Source organism: Molossus molossus, unplaced genomic scaffold (assembly GCF_014108415.1).
Source record: "Molossus molossus isolate mMolMol1 unplaced genomic scaffold, mMolMol1.p scaffold_m16_p_6, whole genome shotgun sequence".
Lineage (NCBI taxonomy): Eukaryota > Metazoa > Chordata > Mammalia > Chiroptera > Molossidae > Molossus > Molossus molossus.
Genome location: NW_023425399.1, coordinates 59,302,781 through 59,312,299, shown reverse-complemented (window position 1 = coordinate 59,312,299; position 9,519 = coordinate 59,302,781). Strand labels below are relative to the sequence as shown.

Here is a 9,519-nt window from a genome sequence, read left to right as displayed (position 1 = left end):
TTCAGCCAAAAACATCATAACTTGAATACCACACAGAGGATCAGCAAAAACTATGAGAACTTGGGATAGGTAGCTAGAAGTGGCACTGCTTTAAATTTTGATCATATATAACAGCTAAGCCGAGAAACTGATCAAAATGAGGAAATTGTTTAAAAAGAAACTGGCTCAAAATTGAGTCACTTGTTCTAAGCCCATGCCACCAAACCAAGACTTAAATCCTAACTTTATTACAGTTTTAGCCTTTTCCAGAAATGTTGTCTTAATCAGCTAACTGGAATTACCTGGTCAGCACTGGTTAGGTAAGCTGCCAGAGAACCCTGCTATCCCCCAAGGAAGGTAACCTTGCCTGAAAAAAATTCGCTCTTTCTAGAATAACTTTCTTGTCCTGCCTTCTTCTGCCTACAAAAGTCTTCCATTTTGTATAGCTTGTCACAACTTCTTTCTATTTGCTAGATGGAATACAGTCCAATTCATGAATATTGAATAAAATAAAAGAGATCTTTAGATTTATTTGGTTAATTTTTTAAAAACAGGGTGGTGTTAAAGAAAAAACCATAGCCCAGTGGTTGTGGCTCAGTGGTTGAGCATCAACCCATGCACCAAGAGGTCACTGATTCACCCAGTCAAGGCACATGCTGAGGTTGTGGGTCCAATCCCCAATGAGGGGCATGCAGAAGGTGGCCAATTGATGCTCTCTCATCAATGTTTCTATCTTTCTACCTCTCCCTTCCTCTCTCTCTAAAATCAATAAAGAAAAAATAAAAATAAAAAAAGAGAGAAAACCATATACCCAAAGTGGCATCACTTGTGCTAAAGTCCATGATACAAAATGTAGACTTAATACGCAACCTAATTGCTCTTTCAATCTCTCCTAGAAACATAATCTTAATTAACCAGTCTAGAATTTTCTGGTCAACACTAATGTGATAAACTGTCAAGTGGGCCTTCTCTATCCCCCATAGGAAGAGGTAGTCTACATAATAAAAACCCTTCCAATTCTTTTTCCCAAACAATAAGATTTTCAGGACCAAGTTTTCCGGTCAAGATGGTGGTGTAGTTAAACCAAGCCTTGCCTCCTCCCACAATCACATCAAAATTATAACTAAACTACAGAACAACCATCATTCAGAACCACCTGACATGGAGCTTAATGGAAGTCCTACAACTATGAAATTAAAAATGAAGCCACACCCTGGACAGTTTGGCTCAGTGGTGGAGTGTCCACCCATGAAACAACGAGTCGTGGGTTTGGTTCCTGTCCAGGGCATGTACCTCTGTTGCAGTGGTTGCAGTTCATTCCGGAACCTGGTCAGGGTCCTGAGGGAGGCAACCAGTCTCTGTGCCCCACTCACGTGGATGTTTCTCTCTCTCCTTCTTTCTTGCTACCACTCTATCTGAAGACAAATGGAAAAATATCTTCAGGTGAGGATTAAAATATAAAATTAAGAAAAAAAAAGCTACATGGAGACTAGTAGGAGGGGCAAAGGAGCAAATGGGCTGGTTCCACACCCATGCATGGCAGATAAAAAACAGGAGGGTACCTTGACTATGAAGGTCTTCCTTGAGGAGTGAGGGGTGCCCCTCTGACACTAGGCCCCCAAGCTCAGGGTTCCAGTGCCAAGAAGAGAAATCCCCATCACTTCTGGCTATAAAACGAGCAGGAATTGAGGCTGAGGGAGGCTGAGGCTGCTCGGCCCCAGACAGTTCCTGTTACAGGGCCCACACATTAACTTACTTGGACTCACTCCTTCTGGGCTCCAGCCTTGGGGAGGCATCTTGAAAGGCACCAGAGACATTTGGGGAAGAACTGAATTGTTCAACATTGAGGTGAGAGCTGGAGGGGCAGCTTTCTCCTGGATAGACTTACAGTGGAAGGGCATTGTTCCCTTGGTGAGCCCTTCCCTGGCACAGCAGACAGCTGGCATATCTGGGACTCCAGCAATCTGGCTCACACTGTTTGCCCCACCCTAGTGATTCCCTGAGGCCCTGCTCCACCCAACTTTCAGGCTCACCCAAGCTGTTTCCAGTGACTTTACCATAGGATTGACCTGTCTTGGATCCTGCTTCAGATTTTCCTAAAATCTCTCAAACAAGCAACATCTGGTCTCACTGAGACCCATACCTATTGTTAAGTGGCCCCAGGCCTGGCATTAGAAACAGCCAGCCTTGATTCACAACTTGGTTCTTCCTGGGTACCTCCAAGCCAAGCACAAGAAGCAGTCATTTGCAGATCACTTTGTAGCATATGTCAGGTGGCCCCAGGTAAGACATAGGCAGAGGTTTACCTTGCCTCACAGCCAGTACACTCACACAGTGGACAGCTTCAGACCACATCAAAGCACTACCACCCAACCACCTCCACCAGTGACACACTCAATGAGTAGACACAGTGGATACCAGAGCCCTGCTGAAATAAGTCTTGCTCTGTGTGTTGGGCCCCTACACTGCTAATCCTCCAATGGTATCAGAGGCCAGTGGTCAGTGTGGCTCTGCCTCAATTACAGTGTGACTCAATTACAACAGAAGGGTGTACAGTCCACACTAGGGGTGCACCTCAAGGGCACAGCTGGGGTGATCAGGGAGGCTGTGTGCCTGGATGCTACAGGAAACCTACAATAATAGCCCACCCTATGAAGCCTAGGAGACATAGCAACTCTACCTGATACACAGAAACAAACACAGGAAGGCAGCCAAAATGAGAAGCCAAAGAAACATGTCCCAAATGAAAGAACAGAACAAAATTCCAGGAAAAGAACTAAACAAAATGGAGGTAAGCAATCAATCAGATGCAGAGTTCAAAACACTGATTATAAGGATGCTCAAGAAACTTAGTGAGACTTTCAAGGAACTTAGTGAGACCTTCAAGGAACTTAAGGAGAACTCCAAGTAACTTAGTGAGAATATCAACAACATAAAAAAGGACCAGTCAGAAATAAAGAATGCACTAACTGAAATAAAAAATAATTTACAGTGAATCAATAGTAGAGTATGTGAAGCCAAGAAGCAAATTATCAATTTGGAATATAAGGAAGCAAACAAACACCCAATCAGAACAGCAAAAAGAAAAAAGAATCCAAAAAAAATGAGAACAGTGTGAGGAGCCTCTGGGACAATGTCAAGTATACCAACATTTGCATCATGGGGGTGCCAGAAGGAGAAGAGAAAGAGCAAGAAATTGTAAACCTATTTGACAGAAAACTAATGACAGAAAAATGACAGAAAAATAATGACAGAAAACTTCCCTAACTTGGTGAGGGAAATAGGCATACAAGTCCAGGAAGCACAGAAAGTTCCAAACAAGATGAACCTGAAGAGGTCCACACCAAGACATGTCATAATCAAAATGCAAAAGGTTAAAGACAAAGAGAGAATCTTAAAAGCAGCAAGAGAAAAGCAATTAGTTACCTACAAGGAGCTCCCATAAGACTGTCATCCAGGTCTAGCCAATGTGGCTCAGTGGTTGAGTGTCAACACATGCACCAAGAGGTCACCTGTTCGATTCCTGGCCAGGTCACATGTACAGATTGTGGGCTCAATTCCCAGTGGGGGGCATGCAGAGGGTGGCCAATCAATGTTCTCTCTCATCAATGTTCCTATCTCTCCCTCTCTCTCTCTACAATCAATAAAGAAAAAAAAAAGTCTGTCAGCTGATTTTTTAAACGAGAGTTTGCAGGCCATCAAGAAGTGGCAAGAGATATTCAAAGTGATGAAAAGCAATGACCTACAATCAAGAGTACTCTATCATGCAAAGCTATCATTTAGAATCGATGGACATATAAAGAGTTTCCCAGACAAAAAAAAAAAAAGCTAAAGGAGTTCATCACCACCCAACCAGTAGTATATAAAATGTTGAAGGGTCATCTTGTAGAAGAAGAAGAACAAAAATATGAACAATAAAATGGCAATAAATACATATCTATCAACAATTGAATCTACAAACAAAATGAGCAAGCAGAACAGAAACAGATTCATAGATATAGAGGACTTTTCATTGCTTGCCAATAGGGAGGGGGCTGGGGAAATGGGTGAAAAAGACAAAGGGATTAAGATGTATAAATTGGCCCTGGCCAGTTTGGCTCAGGGTTAGAGAGTTGGCCTGTAGTCCAGAGACACCCGGGTTTGGTTCCTGCTAAGGGCATATACCTTGGTTGCAGTTTGTCCCCGGCCCTGGTTGGTCATGTGGGTGGCACCCACTTAATGTGTCCCTTTCACATCGATGTTTCTCTCTCTCTCTCGCTCTCTCTCTCTCTCTCTTCCTCCCTCCCACTCTATCCGAACAAAAAATGGAAAAATGTCCTCGGGTGAGGATAAAAAAAAGAAAGGAAAAAAAAGATGTATAAATTGGTTGTTAGACTGATGAACCTCAAAGGGAAGAGGGGGAGGAGGGTAGATTGAAATAAACCAAAGGACTTCTATGCATATATGCATAACCAATGGACACAAACAATAAGGTAGAAAAGGCAGGAGGGGGTGGGATTGGGGAGGAAAAGGCAAATGGAGAAAAAAAGGGGTCATCTGTAATACATTCAACAATAAAGATACATTTAAAAAAAAAAAAAAAGATTTTCAGGACCCAAAATAATGTTTTCCATTCCTTTGCTAATAGCTTCCTTGCCTCACCCTTCTTTTCTATAAAAACTTATGTTTGGTACAACCCCTTGGAACACCCTTCTTTTTTATTTTTTCAATCCTCACCCAAAGACATTTTTTCCATTTTTTGTTCAAATAGAGTGGGAGGGAGGGAGAGAGAGAGAGAGAGAAACATCGACGTGAAAGGGACACATCAAGTGGCTGCCACCCACATGACCAATCAGGGCCGGGTACAAACTGCAACGGAGATATGCGCCCTTAGCAGGAACCGAACCTGGGTCTCTCTGGACTGCAAGCCGATGCTCTAACCCCTGAGCCAAACTGGCCAGGGCTATCTTTTTTAATTTTTAATCGTCACCCGAGGACATCTTTGCATATCTTTAGATAGAGCGGGAGGGAGAGAGAGAGGGAGAGAGAGAGAGAGAAACATCGATGTGAGAGAGACACATCGAGTAGTTGCCACCCACATGACCCCAACCGGGGCCAGGGACAAACTGCAACCAAGGTACATGCCCTTTGCAAGAATCGAACCTGGGACTCTCAGGTCCATGGGCCGACGCTCCAACCACTGAGCCAAACTGGCCAGGGCCATCCTTCTAGTTGCTAGGTGGGATGCTACCTGATTCATAAATCATTTAATAAAGCCAATTTGATCATCAAATGTATTTGGTAGATTTGGGCTTTTTAAACAGATCTGGTGTCTGAGGTGGAACCAAAGCAAACTTCAGACACCATTTGGGGACAATGAGAAACACAGACGTGGCACTCATAAACCCCACTCTGAGTTCACTGTCTTTCTTGCTGTTTAAGAGGGCCCTTGGAATACTAACCTTTCAGGGTTTATTTCTATAGTTTGTTACTAAAGAAATTTTACTGAATGTGTAGAGCACCTGAAACCACAAGGAGATACAGCATTCTCTTCTGAGTGTGAAGCCAGCTCTTGGTGTTGCTTTTGTATCTACCATTTGCCATTGAGGATCATTCTTTTTATCACCTTGTTTGGAAAGGAGAGAATGTGGTCTGAGTGGTAAAAAAAAAAATAAAGTAAAATAAAATTTAAAAAGAGGCTCTAAGTAAGTCAGTCCCTCTTTGTTTGAGTTCTGTTCTCTTTGTGTTTAATGTCCTGATATAAATTGGCTTTCCTTTACAGGGCAGATTAGCTTGAATTGGCAGAAATTCTACTAAGAGCTAAATGTGTGGGTAAAGAATCCTGTCCAAAGCCAATTAAGCTTGCAGATGGTCTACCAGGAGCCAAGTCCCTAGACTTTCAGACTGCAATTGCTGGGTGGAAACCCCAACCTTGAGCTCTGTTTCTGGATTCCATAGTGGGAACTGCTAACAGTTTAGCCTGCAATTTTTTGTTTTTGGAATCAGCATGTAGATTCCATGTTGAAAACTGATGGCAGTTGTAGCTCTTAATTTTGTTTGGAATCATTTGGTTATCTCAATTCTTGTGGATTTAATCCTTTTCCCAATTTAAGGTTCTATGAGAATTGTCCGTTACTGCTGGAGTTGGACTAGGTTCCACTTAAGAACAAGACTGAGCGTCGGCTTGCGGTCAGAAGAAACCTGGGTTCGGTTCCCGCTAAGGGCACATACCTTGGTTGCAGTTTGTCCCCGACCCTGGTTGGGTCGTGTGGAAAGCAGCCACTCGATGTGGCCCTTTCACGTCGATGTTTCTCTCTCTCTCTCTCTCTCTCTCTCTCTCTCTCTCTCTCTCTCTTCCTCCCACTCTACATGAACAAAAAATGGGAAAATGTCCTCAAGTGAGGATAAAAAAAAAAGAACCAGTCTGATTTTGATTCAAGAAATAAACTGGGGCCCAGTTAGTGTGGCTCAGTGGGTTAGATCTTCCTCCTGTGCACCAGACATTTGTAAGTTTAATTCCCAGTCAGGGCATGTACCTAGGTTGCAGGTTGGATCCCCAGCCCCAGTCAGGGTGCATGAAGAAGGCACAAATTGATATTTTTCCCTCACATCTCTCTCTCTGTCTCTCTCTTCTTCCTCCCCTCCCAATTCCCCTCCCTCCCTCTTTTCCACTCCCTCTGAAATCAAAGAAAAAAATATCCTTGGGTGAGGATTAAAAAAGAAAAAAGACCTGGATTAAATTGAAAAACAACTTGGGCTGATATCAGACTGGGTCTAATTTGAGCTGGACTGTGTAGAGCAGGAGGCCCTATGTAAAGACTAAGAAACGGAATTCTATTATGGGGGTCAGGAGCATGCTAATTTTCTATGTATCATTTCAATTTTAGTATAAGTACTGTCAAAGTGAGCACAAAACAGGATTCTTTATATCCAAAAAATTGAGTGTGACAGCTTCTGGCATACCTACTTATTTTATGTTTAAGAACTACAGTCCTGAAAGTTGCACATATTTGCAAAAGAGGTAAAATCTTGCTGGAGACAGCCTAGAGTTGCTTGGCCAGATGAGATAGCTGTCTTTATTTATTTTTTAAATATGTTTTTATTGGTTGTTTTAGAGAGACAGGAAGGGAGAGAGAAATAGAAACATTGATGTGAGAGAGGAACATTGATTGGCCACCTTCTTCATGCCCCCCGCTGGGGATTGAGCCTACAACCCAGGCATGTACCCTGACCGGGAATCAAATCAGGACCTCTCAGTCCATGGGACAACACAAAATTCACTGAGCCACACTGGCTGGGCAAGAGATACCTTTCTTAACTGCCATGCAGAAGCTTACAAAAGGTTTCAAAATTCTAAAGTAACTTCATTGAAAAATGCATAGAAGAAGCTCATAAAAAATTAAATAAGATGGCATTTCCTATGTTCCAGGGACTCTTTGACACAGTTAAATATTATTTCATTCCTATACCAATGCTACTGAAATAGCTGTCTTCAACTTAAAGTGGAGGAAACCAGGGAACAGACAAGTCAAGTGCCTTTCCCAGGGTCACAAAGCAGGGTAGATATAGTATTAATATTTGTTGCAAGAATAAAAGATGCTATAAAGCATGGCATCTTTGTATTAAGAAGCTGGGATTCCAAAATGGCAGTGGAATGAATGGAAGCTACACAGACCATCTCCCAGAATCAAACTGGAATTACAACTAAAATAAAGACAAATTATCAGGAAAAAACAACAGAAAAGAAGTTGAACAGGACCCTTATAACTGCAATCAGAAAGAAGACACAAAATTGAGCCTGGTAGAAACTGTGGAGGTGCAAGAGGGCAGGCAGGGAGCCCATGGACAGCAGCTGTTTTAGCTGAGACAACTTCCTTGAGGTTAAAATCCCAAGCTGGCTCCATAGCACAGAGGACTGGGATAGAGCACTAAATTACCTATAGCCACTCACCTTGGGCTCTGGTAGAGGGAGGGGAGACTAAATGGGAACTGTGTAGAGAGACTTGGGAGCTGGGAGAGCTGGGAGAGCTGGGACAGGAGTGGGAGGTTTTTTGCTGAATCATTCCTTCACGGGACAGTAGCCATCTTACTCAAAGAGCCCCTTCCCATAGACCGAGGTAGAAGAAATAGCCCCCCTCCCCAAGAATAAAAACTCCCAGCCAGGCCAAAGAAATGCAAATTGAGGCTTATTAATAGCCAGCAAGCATCTGCCCCACCCTCTGGAAATACTCTTATCCTGAACACCTGAGGGATTTTTTCATTCAGTTGAGGCTGTTGTAACCCAGGAGAATCAACCTCACTCGGACACAAAGTAATTTTGAATATTAGGAGCTTTATTACCTGCGCAGGGACTGCAGCCAACCTACACAGAGGAGAACTGCAGCCCCGAGCTCAGGGGGAGGGTTGCTTATATAGGACGGGGGTTACTCAAGAGTTTAACAGAGCAAGCAAGCTACGTGTACAGAAGCAGATATCAGCAGTTAGTAGCTGTACAAGTTGTTTATTTTATATTTCTTAACATTTACTAGACCCTAGCCTTGAATGTCTCATTGCCCCGCCTGGCATCTCCTGATTAGTTAAACTCATGGTCAATACCCGTTTGGTCATGGCTGATGCATACCTTCCTCTTCAAGAATTTTTGCAAAAACAACTCGGGTTCAAGGAACCCAGGAGAGGTTCCTTCTTCTAGCAGATGGAGAATTACTGGGTTATAACAGGCTACAACCCAAGGCTCATCAAGTAACTGAGACTAATAGCCTCCAGGAAAATAACTAGAGGATAACAAAATCTTTCCTAGGTTTGCAAATCTATACAGAAAGCCCTGGCCAGTTTGGTTCAGTGGTTAGAGTGTCAACCTGTGAACCAGAGAGTCCTGGGTTCGGTTCCTGCTAAGGGCATGTACCTTGGTTGCAATTTATCCCCGGCCCTGGTTGGGGTCATGTGGGTGGCAACCAGTCGATGTGTCTCTCACATCAATGTTTCTCTCTTTCTTTTTCCCCTTCTACTCCCCCACCCCCCAAGCTCTAGCTGAAGATAAATGCAAAAATATCCTCAGGTGAGGATTAAAAAAAATCTACCCAGGAAAGTAAGACTTGACAGTGGCGTTTAACATGGGTCCTCTCACACTCATCCAAACCCTGTAGAGGGAGCTACAACCAGCAGAATACCAACACATACAGGAAAAATTCAGCAGGCTCCAAAACCCACTGACATAGCCAAAATGGTGAAACAAAGAAACAAATCCCAAACGAAAGAACAAAATAGTTGGACAGAAGATGAAATAAATGAAAGAGAATTGAGCAAGATATCAAAGGGTGAGTTCAGAGTAATAATCATGAGGAAGCTCAACAGCATGAGTGAAAATATACAAGCATTAAAAACCAACCAATTGGAAATGAAGAATAACATGGCAGAAATAAAGAACACATTGCAAAAAATAAGAAACAGAGTAGAGGTGGCCAAGGATCGGATCGGTGAATTAGAAGACAAGATAGAAAAAAATCACCCAATCAGAGAATCAAAAAGAAAAAACAATTTAAAAAAACACAGAAAGACAGCCTA

At 42.8% G+C, this 9,519-nt stretch overlaps 1 non-coding gene across 1 annotated transcript; it reads left to right on the top strand.

Moving 5' to 3' along the window:
• Nucleotides 1-5,411: 5,411 nt before the first annotated feature.
• On the top strand, nucleotides 5,412-5,619 carry LOC118619512. The gene has a single exon (XR_004957272.1). It is a non-coding gene; the product is annotated as a small nucleolar RNA U3 (small nucleolar RNA).
• The last annotated feature ends 3,900 nt before the right edge of the window (nucleotides 5,620-9,519 follow it).